General features: G+C 30.5%; 1 protein-coding gene across 2 annotated transcripts in view; it reads right to left on the reverse strand.

Moving 5' to 3' along the window:
- LOC130676839 (uncharacterized) overlaps window positions 1-21,010 on the reverse strand; it is a 138,666-nt gene that overhangs the window by 64,910 nt on the left and 52,746 nt on the right. The gene's annotated exons all lie outside the window — the stretch shown is intronic.

Here is a 21,010-nt window from a genome sequence, read left to right on the forward strand (position 1 = left end):
ACACCAGAAGCACGAACTGTAAGCTTCAGAGGGCTTAAAATACAAGTAAGGAATAAGTATATTAGACTCGTTAATATTTCAGTGGCAGTAGTTGTTGGCAAAGCTTAGTCGAAACTTTACCGGTTGGTGGATTTGCCTCCGCTGGTTGTACCGGATGCTAGGATGGCAACAATGATTAATAGATAAATCGAGTTTCGCAAAAGTGGACACTGGGTACGGCAATGGCTTCGGCTTCGGCTTCGGCTTCGGATCGACGACGGCTCTGATACACCAACTGATAGTTATATACAAAATTAATCGTTTAAATTAATCTTATAGCAAAGGTCATCACTGTTAAATATAATAATGATCCGATAGACTTATTGAGGTTAATGTATTATAAATTATAGCCAACGTTGGGAGTTTAATTTATGCAAGCGTATTGGATAATGGTTAGACATGTGATGGGTGAGTTCATTTATGGTGAAATAGAAATGTCATTTACAGAGATGACTCACGTTAAACATTGTTCCTGGTATACTGTGTAATTCACCAGCCGAGCAAGAGGAATATAGATAAATGAAAGGTAATGGATCGTATATGGCTCTTTGCCATGTGCAGAAGACTATTGACACGTCGACTATTCAATACACGTTTCCTAACTATTATTATCCTCAATCAACTTTATTCGAGTGTAAGCTCTATAAACATTATAGTTAATTAATATTTTTAACTTCTCGCTATCAAAATTTTAAATATTCAAAAAAATCTTCAAGGGAAGAAAGGGCTCGGAAGACTTAAAGTTGATTAGCTTTTGAAGTCGATCGGTTGAATTATATATTCCAAGTTATTTTAAAAATATGGATCCAAATTATGTATTTTTTTGGCCCAACTGTTTTTTGAGCTCGAAAAGATATTTATTTTACGTCAACGATAGGGTAAAGGTACCGTTTTTGGCCACTTTAGGGCCAGTTTTGGACACTTGAAAAATTTAAATAAATTAATTCATCAATTGTTGGGAATTGAGATATGGTAATCGTCAATGAAACATAATCAATTTATTAAACAAATTAATATTAGGGGAAGGGGGGGGGGAAACGGGATAGGCCGGCAAAGGATACCCTCAAAATTTCGTCAAAATTTTTTTTTCTCGAAAAACTTTCGAAAATGGTCAAAAATTACATCTAGTATCATTTTACACTATTAAAAGCTAAAAAAAAACATTTTTATATTTTTTGCGAAAAGTATAATATTGGCGACAATTTCAAATTTTGAAAAGAAATAACAAGGAAAAACTTCTTTAAAAATATGTTGAGAGTAAATTTTATTACTTACATCAATTTAGAAAGACATTATTACATCAATTTTATTCACTTGAAAAAAAAAAAAAAAAATTTACTTTTTTTTGGGGTATCCCATTTTGCCCGCAGAAAATAAAAATTTTTTTTCTGATGGCAGTCTAACATTCGTTATATTTATTTCAAATAGAATGAAAATGAAGCCAATTTATGATATTTATGTCCCTAAAAACTAAATTTTTCGTTAAGTATCCCGTTTTGCCCCCCCCCCCCCTTCCCCTATATCTTTTATTAAAATACGCGCTCTAGGGTATGTCTTCACTCCTAAGAGATTTAGCTTAGACTAACTTATTCTTTTAATATTATTTAACACAGAGGTCCAACAAAATCTCCTCCTTTTGTATAACAACGATCTCTAAGTTCAAAATATATATATATATGAGTGCAAATGAAGAAAAACATATTGCCTTGCATTTACTTGGAATCTCTCGTCGACCCAAGTACCTAAGGTCATAAAATTTGATCCATGCTAGCTTTCTTTTCCTTAAGTAAACATATACATATTTTGAACTCAACTTAAATATATATACTACGACTTAAATGCAACACTGTTCGAAATATTATTTCGAACAGAATATTTAGTAAAGAGAAATATTAAATAAAATATATATAAGAATAAAGATTGATTTTTGTACAGAGAATCCAACAATATGAATCCAAACTATGTATTTTTTTTGGCCCAACTGTTTTTTGAGCTCGAAAAGATATTTATTTTACGTTGACGATAGGGTAAAGGTACCGTTTTTGGCAACTTTAGGGTCACTTTTGGACACTTGAAAAATTTAAATAAATTCATCAATGACCCAATAACATAATTAATTTTTGAAATATGTTTAGAGATATTTTTGCCCCACTATTAAAATATAAATTTTATTTTACTCTCTTTCATTAATTACAACAAAATATTAAATATCCAAAAATAGAGCAGTGGCCACAAATGGTACCTCTACCCTACTGTTAGAAAATTTTCTACAATAATATTTTTCGTCAACGTTTTGGGATCAGGAATTTAAGAATTCGAATTTCAAAGGGTTTTTAATTTTCAATTTGCATAATCATATATTTAATAATACTAAATTTGTAGATATGAGTTATTCAATCCAATATAATTTAATTTGTTGTCTCATATTGATCAGTACCAATATTTCCTATCAATAAATTAAACTTTAATCTAAAGTGTCTCTTAGACTGTAATCTCACAGTTATTCTGCATTAAATATTTTTAATTAAGCAAAGATGCAACACTCAATCTTAATAATTTGAATAGGAGTCATATATTAATACCTCGAGGATCGATGAGATGTTCATGGAGGTCAAAGGTTCGAGTCCACCTCGTAGTCTGATTTCTATAATTCAATTTTCCAGTAATATTTTAATGCCAAGTAACACAATTCAATTTTGGTGATTAATTACGATATTAACACCCGATATTTAAATTTATTTAGTCGTAAATATTTCACTTGAATGCCGTGAGAGCTGATAAAATATCGAAAAGAGCTGACAGGTATCCATTGAAATAATTAAAATTATTTCGAAATACTGTCAATATTCAATGGATTGTAAGAAAACGTCAGTTATCACATGAATGAAATAATATTTTAATAGAATATTCAAATTAAATGATCATGATGCATCAACAGTAAAAATGACGGATGCTAATTTTGTTTATTTGTAGAAATTTGTGAATAAAAAATCGGTATTGAAATTTGACAAGTCTAATAAACGAAAGTTTTAGTGGTACTGCAGAAAGAAAAAAAAATATATAGTACCGACGAGAGTTAAAAAATGGTCTTTATATGCTTGTCACATAGTTTGGCTACAGTGACACGCACAATAGAATCCGTGGAGGGCGAGAAAAAAAATGTTATCCCAATAGCCAAGTCTAGATAAACGAAAAAAATATTGAGTAGTTTAGAGTGTGCGTGTGTAATAAAAAAACGGCAACGTGTGTGGTCCGCGTGGTTGTCTTTTCATAGCTGTTTTGCGTGAAATAGCTGTGACGTGTTTTGCTTGTGCACATACACGCACTATATGCGCAACGCGTATGCAATGTATGCTAAATTTTTTTTATATAGATTTTTTTAGCACAAAACGACCGCCTGTTACAGATTTTTATTCGGATTATTAAACTTTTCTAGTTTATTTAATTCTTTTTTTTTACTGAAATTGAATTTAGAAAATGATTTTTGTCTTTGAGAGCTGGCATAAAAGTGATAAACTTTTAACTGAGGACTGTCGGGCGTAGATAGAGATCGTGATTAATTATTGTTAATAATCTGGATGAGGAAAATAAGAGGCAATCGATTATAAACACGCGTGTTTGTGATTAACGATTAATAAAGATTAAGTAATCTCGTGATTTGTAACGCTGCCATAATTCTGTCGACTCGTGTATGCAAATTTTTAACTAGAAACATGTTCAAATTTACTGACAGTGCCCTCACCTTTCTGCTACAAGTCTAGAGTTTTTTTGAAAAATTTCGATATTTTTATCGTTTTAGAAAAAAATAGTAGAATACACCCACGCACAAAAAATTGGAGCCAAAAATGTTTATAAAAGTGAATTTTCAAATCCGAGACAATTCCAAACTTCATTTTGATCATTTTTAAAATTTAAAAAAAATTCCAAAGTTGAAAAATTTCAATTTCCAGAGCTCGTTTCAAAAAGTTCTCATAAAAAATCAAAAAGTTGGATCATCAATAGAATTTTTTCACGGGTTTACTAAAAAAAAAAAAAAAAATGGCGGTTACTTTTGAAACAGCAGTTGTTTGTCGACAAACTTGAAGGGGTAGAAAAAAAATAGACAATATGTGGTTGCTGTACAATTTGATCGTTCATCAGTTAAGAGAAGAAGAGAAAACAGAACAAGGCTCATTGAGACTTACATTATTATAGTACATACTGATATAGAGTTAGCGAGGAACCCTCCACAATCGAACCGGCAAAATCGCACTCTATGATTACGAATTCGGCTTAAAGTGCTCTATTGTACGAGTGGAATAACATACCGAGTGGAAAGTTCACCTGGCTTAATACCAATCACTTCTACGGGCGTATATCTATCGAGGCCCGGCTTTGTACTCGAACAACTACTCAAACTTTAAATTCTTTATTCATCTCTACTACTCACTTTAATTCTTCGACAAATTCTCTGCCTATCAATTCCAATCGATTTTTTTAAAGATAACAATAATAATAATATCTATAATTACAAAGAAGAAAAAAAAACCATCATAATGTTAGAAAATTTGGAATACGATCAGACAAATGAATAATTTACAGCAAAATCATTCAATCAGAAAAAAGTGATAAGCGCTTTTGTGAAAACAGACGTCAGTTTTTAAAAAATTCAAATTTATTCAGAGCAGTAGAGTAAATTCAGTTTTCCCTGTCACCAAATGTTTAAAAAACGATGGAGTTACGAAAAGTCAACTTTTTCGGGTAATCCAAAATTTCATGTATCTGAAGATCGGAACGTTTTTCGCGCAACGATAATGAAAAAAAATCTCGTAATTCGAGTACTTAAGAAGTAATTTTCGGAGGTCGGGGTTGGCCTCAAATTTTCAGGCGATATACCAGCATCTAAATGCGAAACATTTTAGAAATCTAATCATCCAGTAGATTTTTTACTTTCCAATTCTATTTTTAACTTCCCGCTAAGAAAATTGTAAATTTTCAAAAATTCGGGAAGTTATTGGTTTCGGTCCGATTTACGAAAATCGAATTTCCATCAGATGTCGACGTTTTAAGGTCCGAGGGAGCTATTCTGACTAATTTCACGATGATGTCCGAGTGTATGTATGTATGTATGTACGTACGTACGTACGTACGTATGTAAATACCTGTATCTTTTGAACGGATGAACCGATTTTGAACTTTAAGGTGTCATTCGACGCGGATTGTCAATATCTTGAAGCCGAGAGAAAATTGAGCTTGATCGGTAGGGCTCGTTCAGAGATATTCCAAAAATAAAGTTTTTTCAAAAATGTTTTTTTTGGATAACTTTTAATGTGCTCGATGGATTCATTCCAAAATGGACTGGGCTCTAGAGCTTTATAAGCCGCGTCGAATGCCACCTCAACCATCAAAATCGGTTCATTCGTTCAAGAGAAACCGTTGTCGAAAGAATTAAAAAAAAAAATTTTTTTTATTTTTCCTGAAATATCTCTAAAACGACTCGATAAATCGAATCCAAAATTTGATCAGCTTTAGAACTTGACAAAACGCGTCGATTGCCGCCTCAACCATCAAAATCGGTTAATTCGTTCGCGAGATATCGTGGGAGAAAGAAATGCTAAAAAATGGTTTTTTACAAAACAATGGCATACAAAAGTATTTGCGAGCTCGTAGAGCTCGAAAATGTATTCACAATAGTGTTTTTGAGCTCAACGAGCTCGAAAACAGCGGGAAGTTTTGGGGCTGGCCCGCAGGGTCAACTGACAGACCGATTTTTTTTTTTCGTTGCGCGAAAAAACGTTCCGATCTTCAGAAAAACATAATTTCGGTAATTAGATTTTATTTATAGTAAAATTAATAACATGGGTAAAAATTTAGATTATCCTCTCAGCGAAATTGAAGTATATATTAAATTGAATAATATTTAAAATACAGGTTTGTTATTAATGAAATTTGATACTTTACTAAAATTTCATTAATGTAATTAGAGTTTTTAGGTTGCGGTATTTCGTATTACCGCTGGTGCTGCTGCATCATCTCGCTTTTCAGTTAGAAACAAAAGCTGGTACACTAAGCACACTGAGAGGATGCAAGAACCTTATTTAATAAGAGTAAAGAGAGTTTCCAAGCATTAGGTTACTAATAATCTCGTTAATGCGCATTAACTTTGTCAGATGTTAAATGAATAACTTAATATAATAATTTAGTTTAATCCTCTAGTGTGGAAGCAAAAAAACCAACTGGAGAAATAGACAATAAGACTGTTGTAAAAGTAATTATCGGATAATGATGATGATCAAAGTTGTTAGAGCACTGAATCAAAGTATATTTTATGAACAAGTTATTGTAAAATGAGCGAAGAATAATCTCGGGGTGGTAAATCCTCATGATAAATTCACCACACATTTTACGTTAATGTCGTTTTAAAAATAAAAACCCGTACGTGCTCAATCATAGTTACCGTTTTTTTTATTTACCTTTTTAAGATAACATCTAATATATTCATACGAATGCGCTTACAGAAAATTTTCTTTGTTGAATTACTGAACAAGTGAATTAACATTTCAAAGTATTAAAAAAAATCCAGTGAGATAAAAAAATCTCGACTGGACAAAAATACGTTTTTATTGTGGAGTTTTTTATTGGACTGGCGCGACAATAGATAGAGGTTTGGACATTATTTTTACTCAGTGATAGTCAAGAGAAGTAAAGCACAAGTATTTTGAGTGACAATAGATCGTGGAGGACGACGACGACTGCAACCAAGGGGTTGAAAAGTGTTAAGCATCAGTTGAAAAGGGTCAGGATGAAAAGAGATCCATGGAAAGTATATAAGGCCAGAGTCGTCGTCGTGCTCTATCACGTTTTTTAATTCTTCCTGTCCCAACCTTTTTATATTTTTTTCTTCCTCTCTTATCATTATACCAAAAGACCCTGCTAGTTTTATATTATTTTTTGCATTCTCGCTTATATTTCCCCATTTTCAAGATTTTCGCCAGGCCAACAAATCAAAAATATATCAAATAGAGCGAGGGAGGGGAATCGGTTTCCAAAAAAAATTTGAAAATGTCTGTAACAAACGACCCCACCATGCCTACACAGAAAAAAAGAATTTCTGGGCGCAAGAATTTTTTTGTATTATAAATTGAACACAAAAATTTTCTTGGGACGAGAAAAAATTTATTGACTCAAAAAGTTTTTTCTTGCTCTGAGAAAATTAATTCTCGCCGTAAGAAAATTTCTGTTTTCAATTCATAATACAAAAAATTTCTTGGGCTGGGAAAAAATTTTCCTAGGGCGAGTCAAAAATTCTTGTGCCAAGAAATCCTTTTTTTCTGTGTACACAGAAAAAAAAATTCTCGACTGAAAGTAAATATTCTTGATTCAAGAAAATTTTTTTGGAAACCTAAATTTTTTTAGATAAAGTAGAAATCTTCTCCGTCCAAGACGAATTTTTTTTAACCAAGACAAATTCTCCTGGCTCAAGAAAATCTTGACTTGATTCCCGAAAACGTTTGTTTTCTAAAATATTTTCTCAACTCAAGATAACTTTTTTTTCTGTGTACGTTAGTCTTTTGTACAGTTGAAAAAAAAAATATTAGGCTCCCATTTAGGAATTTTGATTTATCGAAATTTGAAAGGTCAAATTTCGCCGTTTTCCATTTTAAGACAACTCAGAAATAAATGATTGCAAAAGACATTAGTTAAAGATCTTAACTGAGTTTTAGATAGACAGAAATGCGGTTACGTGGTTTGTTTCACCCTGGTACAAGAGGGTGCACCTCGTTTATCAAGCATGATGAAGTTGTTGGCTTGTGTTGGCTTTCCATTCTACCACAACGACGCTGGCGTTCAACCCCACTCATCTTGTGTGCAATGACCACTTGTAGTCATTATTAGTAATTCTGATATTCAGGTTCACTGTTCAGTTCCTCGTGTCCATGCCACTCAGTTTGATTGTTCACCTGCATATCTCCATCCATAGTAATAACAATAATAATAATAATAATGATAATAATAGTAATTTAACATTGTACATAACGTGTTATGTTGTTATTGTTATGGATAATTAATGCGTGTTTTTACGGGTCGCGTAAGCAAAGACAGGGGGAGAGCAAGAGAGTCAAGTGCATGATCTTTTGATATCGACTTGCACTTAAACACGAACATGTACATGCGCTAGACCTCTTAGGTTGAAATTAGTCCAGACTCTCGTGCTACACCATCTTGAGTTAATTCAATGCCTCTTACAGCGACCCTTGAAACCAATATATCGATCCGAACCTTGATGTATTATATTTCCAGATGTGTAAGTACACACAGCAATTGACGTAATTGAAATGTTTAATATCACAGACTATTTATAAATATTTATTAATAAACCGCCTCGAAATTGCTTGCTATCTTAAATTATGTAAGAAGCATTCTAATTAATTATTCACTTTTACAATTTCTGCTGAAAAGTTGGGTTAATATTTGATACCCCGCTAGAAGAAATTTTAGGTTGAAAAAAAAATTGTAAATAAAAAAGAGGATTCGGCATACAGAAAAAAAATTTAGATTCTGTCATTTTTAGGTTACACCGAAAATGAAATATTCAAAAGTTCCCGCCATTTTTTAAAAGTGTCCGATGTCTTTCAATTGTCAAAAATGACTTGCAGTTGTTGTCAATTAGGAGTTACACGAAATTTGTTTAATAAATTTTGACCTAATTTCCAATTCCAAATGATGATCTCGCGAAATTATGACTGCGTTATTTTTTTTCATCTAATGCTTTAATTTATTTAAATTAATTGATAAAATTTGAATACGGTCATGACAATCAAAGTTAATTAGGTAAATTAAAAAAGCACAGGCCAATAATTAGCTCGAAATTGAAAGCTCAGCTCATAGCGATTTTAAATATAAAATTTATGATATAAAATGATGTCTGGTATTTATAAATTAATTTAATTATAATTAAAAATGAATTCATAAATGATTTGAACATAACCCAATATTCGAGTGAGTACATTTCCCGAGCAATTTTAGGAGGCGAAATTGGGGCATGTAGCTTTCAGTGAGTCTGACGAGCTGTGGATAGAAACTACTAGACTCTCATATAGTGCAAAAGAGTTGACGTTTCATACCATGTACCTCACTGTTATGTACATAACTATAGGTATATATATAAATTTATATATATATGAATCCATATATAACCAGACATTTAGGTTCAGTAGTACCGGGTTTAATTGCAAAATTAAATACACCCAAAAGTGTATCATGATAAAGAGAATTTCATAAATTTTATCTCTTTACTTCTCGCGTACATAAATTATAGAAATATAAACATCTGAATTTACAAAGTTAGCACAGCATTTAGATATTGCTTTGGCCGTGTATTAAATACGTAAATTGAACTTATAAAACAAGTGACTAATTTTATGCGAGATGACTCTGATTCAAGGAAAAAAAATCGGTCTACCAGTTGACCCTGCGGGCCAGCCCCAAAACTTCGCGCTGTTTTCGAGCTCAAGAACCTCGAAAATATTATTGTGAATACATTTTCAAGCTCTTCGAGCTCGGAAATACGTTTGTGTGCTGTTGTTTTCGAACAAAAACGTTTTTCACCATTTTTTCTCCAACGATATCTCTCAAACGAATAAACCGATTGAGACGGTTGAGGTGGCAATCGACGCGTTTTATCAAGTTCTAAAGCTGATCAAATTTTGAATTCGATTTATCGAGTCGTTTTTGAGATATTTCGGAAAAAATAAAAAAAAAATTTTTTTTTAATTCTTTCGACAACGGTTTCTCTTGAACGAATTAACCGATTTTGATGGTTGAGGTGGCATTCACGCGGCTTATAAAGCTCTAGAGCCCAGATCATTTTGGAATCAATCCATCGAGCACATTAAAAGTTATCCAGAAAAAAACATTTTTGAAAAATTTTTATTTTTGGAGTATCTCTGAACGAGCCCTACCGATCAAGCTCAATTTTCTCACGGCTTCAAGATATTGACAAGCCGCGTTGAATGACACCTTAAAGTTCAAAATCGGTTCATCCGTTCAAAAGATACAGGTATTTACATACGTACGTACGTACGTACATACATACATACATACATACATACATACACTCGGACATCATCTTGAAATTAGTCAGGATAGTTTCCTAAGAATTTTTGAAAATTTACAATTTTCTTAGCGGGAAGTTAAAAATATTATTGTACACGGAAAGAAAATTATGGGAAGTTTTGCTATGCATTATGGGAATGGTTCCCATAATGGTATGGGAATGGTACTTATACTACTATAGGGATGGTTCCCATATATTATGGGAACCATTCCCATAATAGTATGAGAATAGTTCCCATACCATTATGGGAATGGTTCCTATACCAATATGGGAACCATTCCTATAATAGTATGGGAATGGTTCCCATAATATTATGAGAACCATTCCCATATCATTATGGGAACCATTCCCATAATGGTATGGGAACTAATCCCACATTGGTATAGGAACTATTTCTATAATATTCTGGGAACTATTCCCATAATGGTATGGGAACCATCCCTATGATATCATAAAATTCTTTTTTCTGCACAATAGTGTAGAAATTTCCCAAAATTTGAATTTTCTTGAATGTTTTGTGCTGACAAAAAATTCTTGTTAAAAATTTTAATGTTTTTTTGCCAAATACGATTTTTTTTTTCAATGTTTGAATTTTTGTTTTTATGTTTAATAATATTTCTGTGTATTGTAGAAGTGATTACCACACTTCTTTAAAATAATTTTTTCATGATAATATGGGAACCATTCCCATAATATTATAGGAATGATTCCCATACTATTATAGAAAGTATTCCTATAAATTATAAGAACCATTCCTATAATTATAGGAATCATTCCTATAGTGTTATGGGTATCATTCCCATAATTATAGGAACTATTCCTATAATTATGGGAAACATTCCTATAATTATAGGAACCGTTCCCATAATGTATGGTCGTAATTCCTATGATGGTATAGGAAAAAATTTCACAAAATTATGGGAACCGCTGCCATAATTTTCTTTCCGTGTAAATATTCAAAAGTTGAGATGAATTTTTGAAAATAAAAATCGATACTTAATCCACCTTGTCAGGTAGTTAAGTCATCAAGACGTCGCTCGGGTAAATTATGACAACTTCAGCCCGTTAAAGTTTAAAGAGGATCAAGTACGAATGAGAAAAAATATAAAAAATGAAATGAAATATTAAAAAAATAAATAAAGGAAAAATAATAATGAAGTGAGAGAAGGCTAAAAAGCATTTTCCACTCGGTGAAATACAATTATGAAACGCGACGATTTAAATAATATCAAGTTATATTAAACGAAAGATGAAAAGTGTAGAAATAAGTGATAAAATAGTTTAAAAAAAATATATATATATAAAATATAAAGATAATAAAACGAAATACTTTTAACCAGTGGCCGTCTTATTTCCACTTACACCTGCTACAGTCGTAACTTTTAAACAAGTTTCGATTAATTTTCGATAAAAACGATAACGACTTTTTTTCACACATTCATAGTTATGGAGATATGGGCTGGTTCTTTTCCACGGAAATTATTTTATGAATAAAATTTTTTTTTTTTTTTTCAAAGACAGAATAATTGATAGGACAGCGGCCGAATTGCCGAGCGAATTTAACGTTTAAATTTATTGGCAATAGGGTATTAAATTTTACTAACGATTCATATGAAATTATGAGATTACGACATTAATTTTAATGTCAATTATTAAAATTTTATTTCCACGTTAAAAATTTGAAAACAAAAAAATTGAGTGGAGAAATTTCATTTGAATTTATTTTATTGGATAAAGTCGATAATAAATTGAGCTGATTGTTAATAGTGATCGTATAACTAGTAATTATTATTTTTTTTTAAATCTATTTTTCAATAAGTCCGTATCTACTGTGGACTTGAAGAGTTTGGTCTGAAGAGATAAAGTTACTCGAAAGCTTTTCGATATTTTAACGAGCTAACGATTTTAAGTAGCAGATAATATAGAGAGCAACAAAGATATAACTATTTCTATATAATATATGTATATATATATATATATTTATTATGATGATGAGAATAAATTACTTGATAGAGGAAATGAGAAAAGCAGAAAACTCTCAAGATAATCAATCAACTTTCCAGAGAGTAAACTTGAAAATAAAAAAAAAATTTGTTTTTAATTAGTATGACTAATTGATTTGTTTGTTTTAGTAAAAAAATGATTAACAACTTTATAACAATATAAAATTGAGGGTTGTAATGAATGAGACTGTTGGTGTTGTGGGTGTTGTTAATCTTTATAATGAACGGAAAACTGTCAAGTTCATCACGTCATTGATTTTTTCCTTTAATAAGAATCGCTTAATCAGTAATAATAACCACGTCACGATGCTACAGCGTCTCGACTTTACTTTTAATTAGTAAATTTTATCTATTTGACAACAATAATAATAATAATATCAACAATAGGGTGAGCCAAAAAAACCAACCTATCGAATTTATGTCTTAAAAAGGACCTATATATCGAGAAAAAAATTCTCCCATTGGGCAAAATTTTTAGCTCAATTTTAAAAGGTGTCGGTACCCGGGTCAAAAATAAAACTTGATTCAGGCTCGCTTCGCCTTATTTTCTTTGAAGTTATCGATTTGCCGACGATTTTTTGATAAGATCTCGACTTTTTCGACTTAAATTTAATTTTTTTCAACTTTTTGAACTTTTTTCATCTTAGTTTCAACTTGTTCGTCTTTACTTTGAGCATGATAGTCATTCACATTACTTTTGACTTGCTAAACCAAGTCGAAAAAAAGTCATTTATTCGCCTTACTTTCGCCTTAATATATAAAAATTATTTCACCTTAGTTCTGACTTTTTCGACTTATAATTTAAGTCGAATAAGTCTACATCAAGTCAGTTTCGACTTGATTTAGACTTTTTCGCCTTACATTTTAAGTCGAATAAGTCTAAACCAATTCAATTTTGACTTGATTTAAACTTTTTTGTCTTAAATCGTGACTAAGTAAGCCAGTTAAGTCTAAACCAAGGCGAAAACTTAATATATTTCATACCTCCGTAAAAAAAGTCGAGTTTGTCTTGTGAAAAACGGCTCCAAATTTCGACTTGGTAAACCAAGTCTAAATCAAGTTTTATTTTTGACCCGGGTAGCCATTTAAAATTTCCCATTTAAATAACATGCAAAAAAATTTTTTTGATTAAAAATATTATAACTTTTGAACCGTGTGAGATAAAAATTCGGCTCTGGAATATTCTTGTATGGCATTAAATTTCTTAAAAAAAAGTCCTAGGGGTCGAATTTGTAAACTTGATATTTCGTATACTAACAGGCCATCAAAGTCTAGAGTAAACAGAATCATACAAATTTAAGGCTTTATTATTAAAAATATCAATACTACGAAAAAATTTGTTGTACATGTAGTGCAATCAAATCATCAACAATATCCACGTTGTAACAAATAATATTTTGTTATCGATCACAATAAAAAAAAGTATTTGGAAAATCCAAATAAAGCCTTAAATTTGTATGATTGTGTTTACTCTAGATTTTGATAGCCTGTTAGTATACGAAATATCAAGTTTACAAATTTGACTCTCAGGACTTTCTTTTGAGAAATTTAATGCCCTACAAGAATATTCCAAAGCCGAATTTTTATCTCACATGGTTCAAAAGTTATAATATTTTTAATCAAAAAAAATTTTTTGCATGTTATTTAAATGGGAAATTTTAAATGGCTACCGACGCCTATTAAAATTGAGCTCAAAATTTTGCCCAATGGGAGAATTTTTTTCTCAATATATAAGTCCTTTTTAAGACATAAATTCGATAGGTTGGTTTTTTTGGCTCACCCTAATCAACAATTATGATAGACTGTAATTAAATTAAACCAACAAAGTTTATACTGAGATCGTAAGAATTTATTGAGTTGAAGAGTTTTCTTAAAAATTCTTTGACTTTTTAAGCAATGAAAGTTTGCAACAGATTTTCACTGGCAGCAACCATCCGCAACTGTCCATTTATAAGGAAAAAAAAATATAAAAAAAAGTACAAGTTGGAAACGAGCAACTTGAGGCTGTTTGACGCGATAGATAATTAACAAGTCGTCTCTTCAACTCTACTACGATGCTAGAAGGGACGAGTCTTACTAATTTAACTATCTTTCTATATATATAGATATAAATTTTATCTCGCTCATCACCTAGTCATATTCCTCGTCATATCGTCGTTTTAGTCATGAGTATCATTATATCTTATAAAATAAGAGAAAATACTACTGGGTAAGTAAACTCAACTACTATACACTATGTTATATATATAAATATATATGTGTATGTATATATATTAAAACATAGAGCAGAGTAGTAGAGAGAGAGGGTAGAGTACAGAGGTGGTTCCAGAAACTAAAGTCGTGGGCGACCGGAAATTATGCAGTTGCAGAGATAATGAAGAAAATGGCGTTTTCCCGCTTAGTCCTCATGACATGACTTAAACTTTACACTCTCAGTGTATTATGTGCAGCAACATACTGTATATTTAAATTTTCATACGTTTTGGCGTTTACGTTCTTGGAATTCTTGAGGCGTCAACATTTCTGCGCACTCAAAAATTTATTATTTGCGATTATTTAAATTGCGTTGCCGGGTTTAATTAACATTTCACATTACACACATTTGCGTAAGATGTATGTAAGCATTTTTTAATATTCAGTTGACGGCTGTCATAACCGATGGTAATCAAAAAAGCAGTTGACGAAAATCGAGGGCCGAATCAATCAAGATTTTGAAGAATGGGAGATTTTAATTTTTGAAAATGAGATTTTTTTGTCTGTAGTAAATTTAAAATAATTTTTGATCGAAAAAATAGACTATGACAGTCGCGTTTTTGGTGCAAAGTGTGAAAAGTTTAGAACTAAAAGCCATCTGGCAGTCGCGTTAGCTATAAATGTAATTACTGATACTAGTGTTATATATATACCGGAAATATTAAGCGCGAGAATGCACGAGCTTGTTAAAATTTTTAATAAGTTTAAAATACGGGCAGTCAAGAATCAAATCACATTTTTCATCGTTTTTCGAGTTTACATTCATGCAGAGTACTCTCAATAAATAGAAAAAAAAAATTTAACTTGTGTTGATTAAAAAAGAAGAAAAATTCCAGCTAAATTACACTTTTTTACTTTTATTTTAAAAAATCTATGTTCTTGTTTGAGTAAGAATTTTTTTTCATACATAAAATTTGTTGTGTTGAATGAATTTTTAGTAAAAATTTTTCGTTTGACTCCCTCTTTCAGCCAACTATCGAAGGGCGGCTGTAAATTTATTGGCTAAACTGAAAGTATTACCATTTTTCATATATTTTTTTCTGTCCACCAATTTTCGCAAACTTGCATTAATTTTCTTTCAACTTCCTCACATATTTTCATGCCTATTACGCAATATATAAATATTTAATCTAAAAATTCTTCAATAAAACTTCAATACTCGTTTCAATATCACTATTTGTTGTGTTATCGAATTTTTCATTTTAGAATTCCGAGTTGAAATTACTTAAATATATATTTTGTCTATGAAATATGCATATTGTATAATAATAATAACAATAATAATAATAATAATAATAATAATAATAATAATAATAATAATATAGTACGATATTGATATCTAAAATACTACATATATCAAACATCTTATATTTAATGTATATAGATACAGAATATACCGACTTACGTCAAAGTACTCTTTCATCTTCTGACAAATGATCTCAAAAGCATTCATATATATATATATATATATATATAAATATATATATAAATATGAAAGATTTTGTTTTTTTTCAGCTTTAATAATAACTTGAGATCTACAAAACTTTTTGACATGATACTTTCACCATTTGATGCAACACCGCTCAGAGCAGATTTTAGCTGACTTATGATTCATAATTCATATACTTTTACATCACATGATGTAGTTTTATTTATATTTATTTGACTGAAATATTTAACTAAGCGTCAACGTGAAAAACATAAAATACTAAGAGGTGAATTTACTTCCCTGCTGAATTTGCAGCTGAACTGTAGATCTAGGAAAGAAATGTTTCAAACAAAAATTGTAGGGAATTCAATTTTCTACAAAAAAGGTCATAAGGGACATCAATATAGCTCTGATAGTTTCCCAGATACAGAGGGATCAATTAAATTCGGAATATGATAAAATTAATTTTTTTTACTTCAAGTTTCAATTACGCCTAAATAATTAGACTTTCGTAAAAATGCTAAGAGACCTTTTTTGTAGACAATTCAATTTGCTATAAAACTGCTTATGTACATTTTTGTCATATCTGTACTAGTTTAGCCATAATTTTGACTTTTTCACCAACTTTTAATTGCAAATTTAAATTTGTTCAAAATAATTTTTTTCAAAATTAATTAATAATCTGTAGTAATTAACCATTGATAAAACAAACAATTGTCGATTCACAAATACGTATTCTGGATAGTATTATAAATTTTAAAACACGAATATGCCGGAATATATAAATTAGAGAGGCTCATTATGGTCAAGTGCGCAAATAATCGTAGCGCTTAGTGGATATTTTGAAAATAATGTATAAATATTTTCAGCATTATTATATAAACTCGTTACAATTGAAATGTGTTATTACACAGTAGTCTCACGGTCCATTAAGAGAAACAAAACAAAATAAAATAAAATAATAATTTAATTGGTGGCATTATTTCCCGCTTTTATCTCTCAGTTTCATTTTTTTTCGCGAACGCTGTCTACTTTTCGTGTCACGGTAATGAAAAAATAAAATAATAATAATAAAAAACAATGAGAAAAAGATCCTTGGCATTTATTTATGCCACTCTAATCCGGATGTAATTTACAATCGTCTAGTTTTCATGGGGTTAATAAGCTGTAATAAATATCGCACAGTGTTGACGTCTAACAAGTGAAAATTGCGACAGAAAGTAAATTTTGATATTGTTATTATTATCATTATTAATGCAATTATAGTTATACTGAATCCAAGGGCCATAACTTTATCCCAGATGCCTCAAGTTTTATAAAATTTTCATTCATGTTTTTAAACATCTGCTCTTACAATAGACTAATGAGTATTAAATATTAAATACGCTTTTCCCGTTTTAGTAACGTCCTCATTGTCATTATTCTGAATAATCTGGCTGTTAAATTTGAACAGCCTTTTTTTTTTTAAGAAAATGAAAAATAAATAAAGTGACATATTGACAAAAAAAGTATGAACGAAAAAAACTTTAATTAAAAATTTTTCGGTGGTAAAAAACTTTCAATAGGAATTGATAATATTCTATTTGCATTCATATAGAATAGTCGCATGCATGTAAATTTAAATTAATATCTATGTGACTGTGATTCATTTCCGGAAGTTAAATAATAAACCTAATAGCCCTTGATGTTCGTGTCAATAATTATTTTTAATCATTAAATTTAATCCAAAGCCTACAAAGTACATGAGCCCTCATTAATTTAAATAGAGTATTTGGAAATAAAAAAAATTTTAGCCGTCAATTAAAATTTTAATTAAATGAAAAAAAATTTCAAACTAATTCGCTTACTTCTGGTGTTGTTATAAATTTATTTATTTATTTATGGATAAATAATGGCGGCGATATTCAAATGTTTGAATAAAATATATTTAGAGTAAGTAAGAGTCGGGTTATGATACAAATGAACGGATATACTACACTTGTAGCCGTACGGGAGACATTTTTCAAGAGATTTGTTAGAGTGTAATTTCCTACGGGAGATATTTGAGACGTCGACCTTTTGCAAGTTCAATCTCACGTGATATTACTGGAGATGGTTAGAGTATATTTTTTTTGTAATAAATAAGTTGGATAGATGTCACGCTTGTTAAACTTTTTTTGACAATAATTGATAAGAAATATTTATGTAGCAGCTGTTGGTATGGGAAAAAAGTTTTTAAAAAATTACGCGATTTGTAGGTGAGCAAAACTAGAAGCGGTCAATAAATCTAGTGATTCCTTCTTTCTTTTGAATAAAAGATTACTCTGAAAATGGTGAAATTACTCGGTCATAACTAAAATTTTACTAACATTTGTTCTACTAAATCAAAGATAAATCATTTTTATAGCGAGCGTGTAAGAAAAATTTGTTTTGGAAATTCCACAAAAATTTAAACTTTCTGAAATTTATGAACAAAAGCTATTAATTGACTCATTTTGTACACATATTCAAACACTTGTGCTAATTATTTTTGAGCTCATCCACAAAAACGTAATTTCCAAATTTTTCATTCTTAAAATTTGAATTTATTCAAAATTCTAGTGGGCCCATTTTGCCCCTCCGTTGTTCCTCGATACCAAATCAATGATTACAGTATCATAAATTTTTATTCATCGTTAAATGATCAATAAAATTAATAATGATCAAAAATTTATTTTTGATCATTATTAATTTCAACTGAAAAATTTTAACTTTCCAAGGGATGGAAATTTTTAATTACGTCTAGAACGTTGAAATTAAACATTAAAATTTTTTTATTGCCTGTGATTATTATAACTTTGTGGCCGAGTTTTTTTATTTGTTAATATTCATCGACAATCCAAAGTTATTTATATTTTATTGAAATGATAAAAAATTAAATTTCATTTATTACTTTTAACGATAATGCTCAGATATTTTTATGTAATATAAAAAAACGTTGAAATAAAGTATATAAAAGTGATGTATTTCGTGAAACCGTAAGCTGCAAGACACAATTTTTATATATATTTTTTATTTTTATCTAGAATACTCGAGTAAAAAACTAGGGCAAAGGAATTTCGATATCATCGTGAATATCAAACTCTAAAGTATCTTTATCTACTTTTTTATATTTTTCTTCGTTAAAGTCCGGATATTTTTAAACTTAAGTGATCGATGCATTCTCAAAAATTTACAGTTGTTTAAAAATTTACCATTAATTAGGCAGCCAAAAAAAGAAAACCCCTGCACGATTACGTAAACTAAATTGTGTGATTGCGATAGTGGAAAAGGAGAAGAAAAAGTTTATTTCAGCAATTGTCCAGATAAAATATCTCTCGAGTAATGTACGAGCTAAATCAGATGGGCGGACAGAGCAATTCACATTACATTAGTTTACTGTCCGCGACTTGAATATAAGACAAAGAAAATATAGACATGGTATAAACTCTAGTCGACATTGCTAAATTTTATAAATCTTTTACGCTATTTCTCCATTTTTACTTACTCGACTCTACTCGACTCGACTCGACTCGACTCGTTTTAGATAAATAAATTCAATGACTCAAGTGTTCGGTATTCGTAGCACGAATACCAACAAAAACGAATTTATTTTTCGGTAGTCGGGGTAGAATGGAACCGTAATGCACTGTATCGAAGAGTTAAGAGAACAGAAGAGAAAGAACCAACGAAAACAAACGCCTCGGGCAATTTTAAAGCTCAGAAATTCTGCCGTAACTGCCGTCACTATTTTTTTAAAAATTCAATTCTGGGATTAAAAGTGCACAAGATTTATTAAAAAGTAAAATTAATAAAACTGTTGACGTAAGTCATCTGGGTTTTGTTTTTCTTCCATTTTAAAATTAAAAACAATGATCGCGTTTTGTATTATTCCCAAGACAAATTGATACTGGATATTAGTTTACACGCGTGATTCGCCAGCCAGCGAAGGGAATCTCGAAAAATATGTCATTTATAAATTGTAATGGTGTGTAAAGACTGAAGAAGGGAATAAAGGTACCTCGAGATAAAATAAGATAAAAACCAGGTGCTCACCCCAATGATTTTTCGGATTCTTCCTTGGAAGAGTAACTGAACGATATATAAAACGTCGATGTCAAGCTTTTTCAGAGGTATCGCGTGAATTATAAACAAACGGGTACGTTAAACATTGAAGCTTTTTCTCGCTATATAGACACACAACTGAAGATTTATTTTTTTTTTACTCGTTTTAGCTCTTCTTCTTATTATCTCTCTTATAGAACCGTTCGTTTCTGCTCGCCACGATGAGCCCGAGGCTTTTGTGGATGTTCGATACTTGCCGTGAACCACTCAGATAAAAAACTTTATTTTTCCTCCTTTTCCTCTCTCTCTTCTCATCTGGTAAGTTCAAATATATATATATGAAGAACAATTCTGTTTTATCCAATATCCGTGTTATTTTAAGCTTCGAAATTGTTTAATTTAATTACAGACCCACGGAAATATGATTGTGATAAAAATATAAAGATAAAATTATTTGTTTCTGTAAATTAAATTCGTTTAAGTTTCTACACTTCGATCGCGAAGCGTAATTTCCTTTTCAAATTTTTTTATCGTGTCACTAACTTTGATTAGTCTCATAAATTAATATAAGACCTCAGAATATCACGAAAATAAACTATTGCACCGAAACACTCTAGCGAACGAAATTAGAACTCATTCATACTCCGGTTCTAATTTAAAAAATTAAATTTTAATCTGATTTGAAATTCTAAAATAATTCGAAAACTTACAAATAATTCAAATTATTTTATTGGAATTTTGAATCTGATATTAATATTCTAGATCAAAAAAATTTGTAATTAAGTTTCAGTTGGGAATATTGCTCTCGATAAAAAGTTTCATACATTTTCATGCGAAATTATTTCATAAAATAATTTCCTGGACAGCATTTAAGTTGCGCGGGAACCGGCGCTAAATTCAAAAAATGACCATTGGTCAATTTTCCGCTCAATTGACGTCAATTGTCGCAATTTCTCTGCCTTACGTCACTACATATATTAAGTGAATGTAAAAAATTAAAATTGCAATTGAAATTGTTGTTACAACACCGAAATTTGAGTCAACTTCCTGATTTCCAAACTTTTATTTGCTTTAGATTAAAAATTTAGTAAATTCAACACTCTTGCTATTAATGTTGTACCAACAAGT

The sequence above is a fragment of the Microplitis mediator genome, chromosome 11 (genome assembly GCF_029852145.1).
Source record: "Microplitis mediator isolate UGA2020A chromosome 11, iyMicMedi2.1, whole genome shotgun sequence".
In the NCBI taxonomy this organism is placed as follows: domain Eukaryota; kingdom Metazoa; phylum Arthropoda; class Insecta; order Hymenoptera; family Braconidae; genus Microplitis; species Microplitis mediator.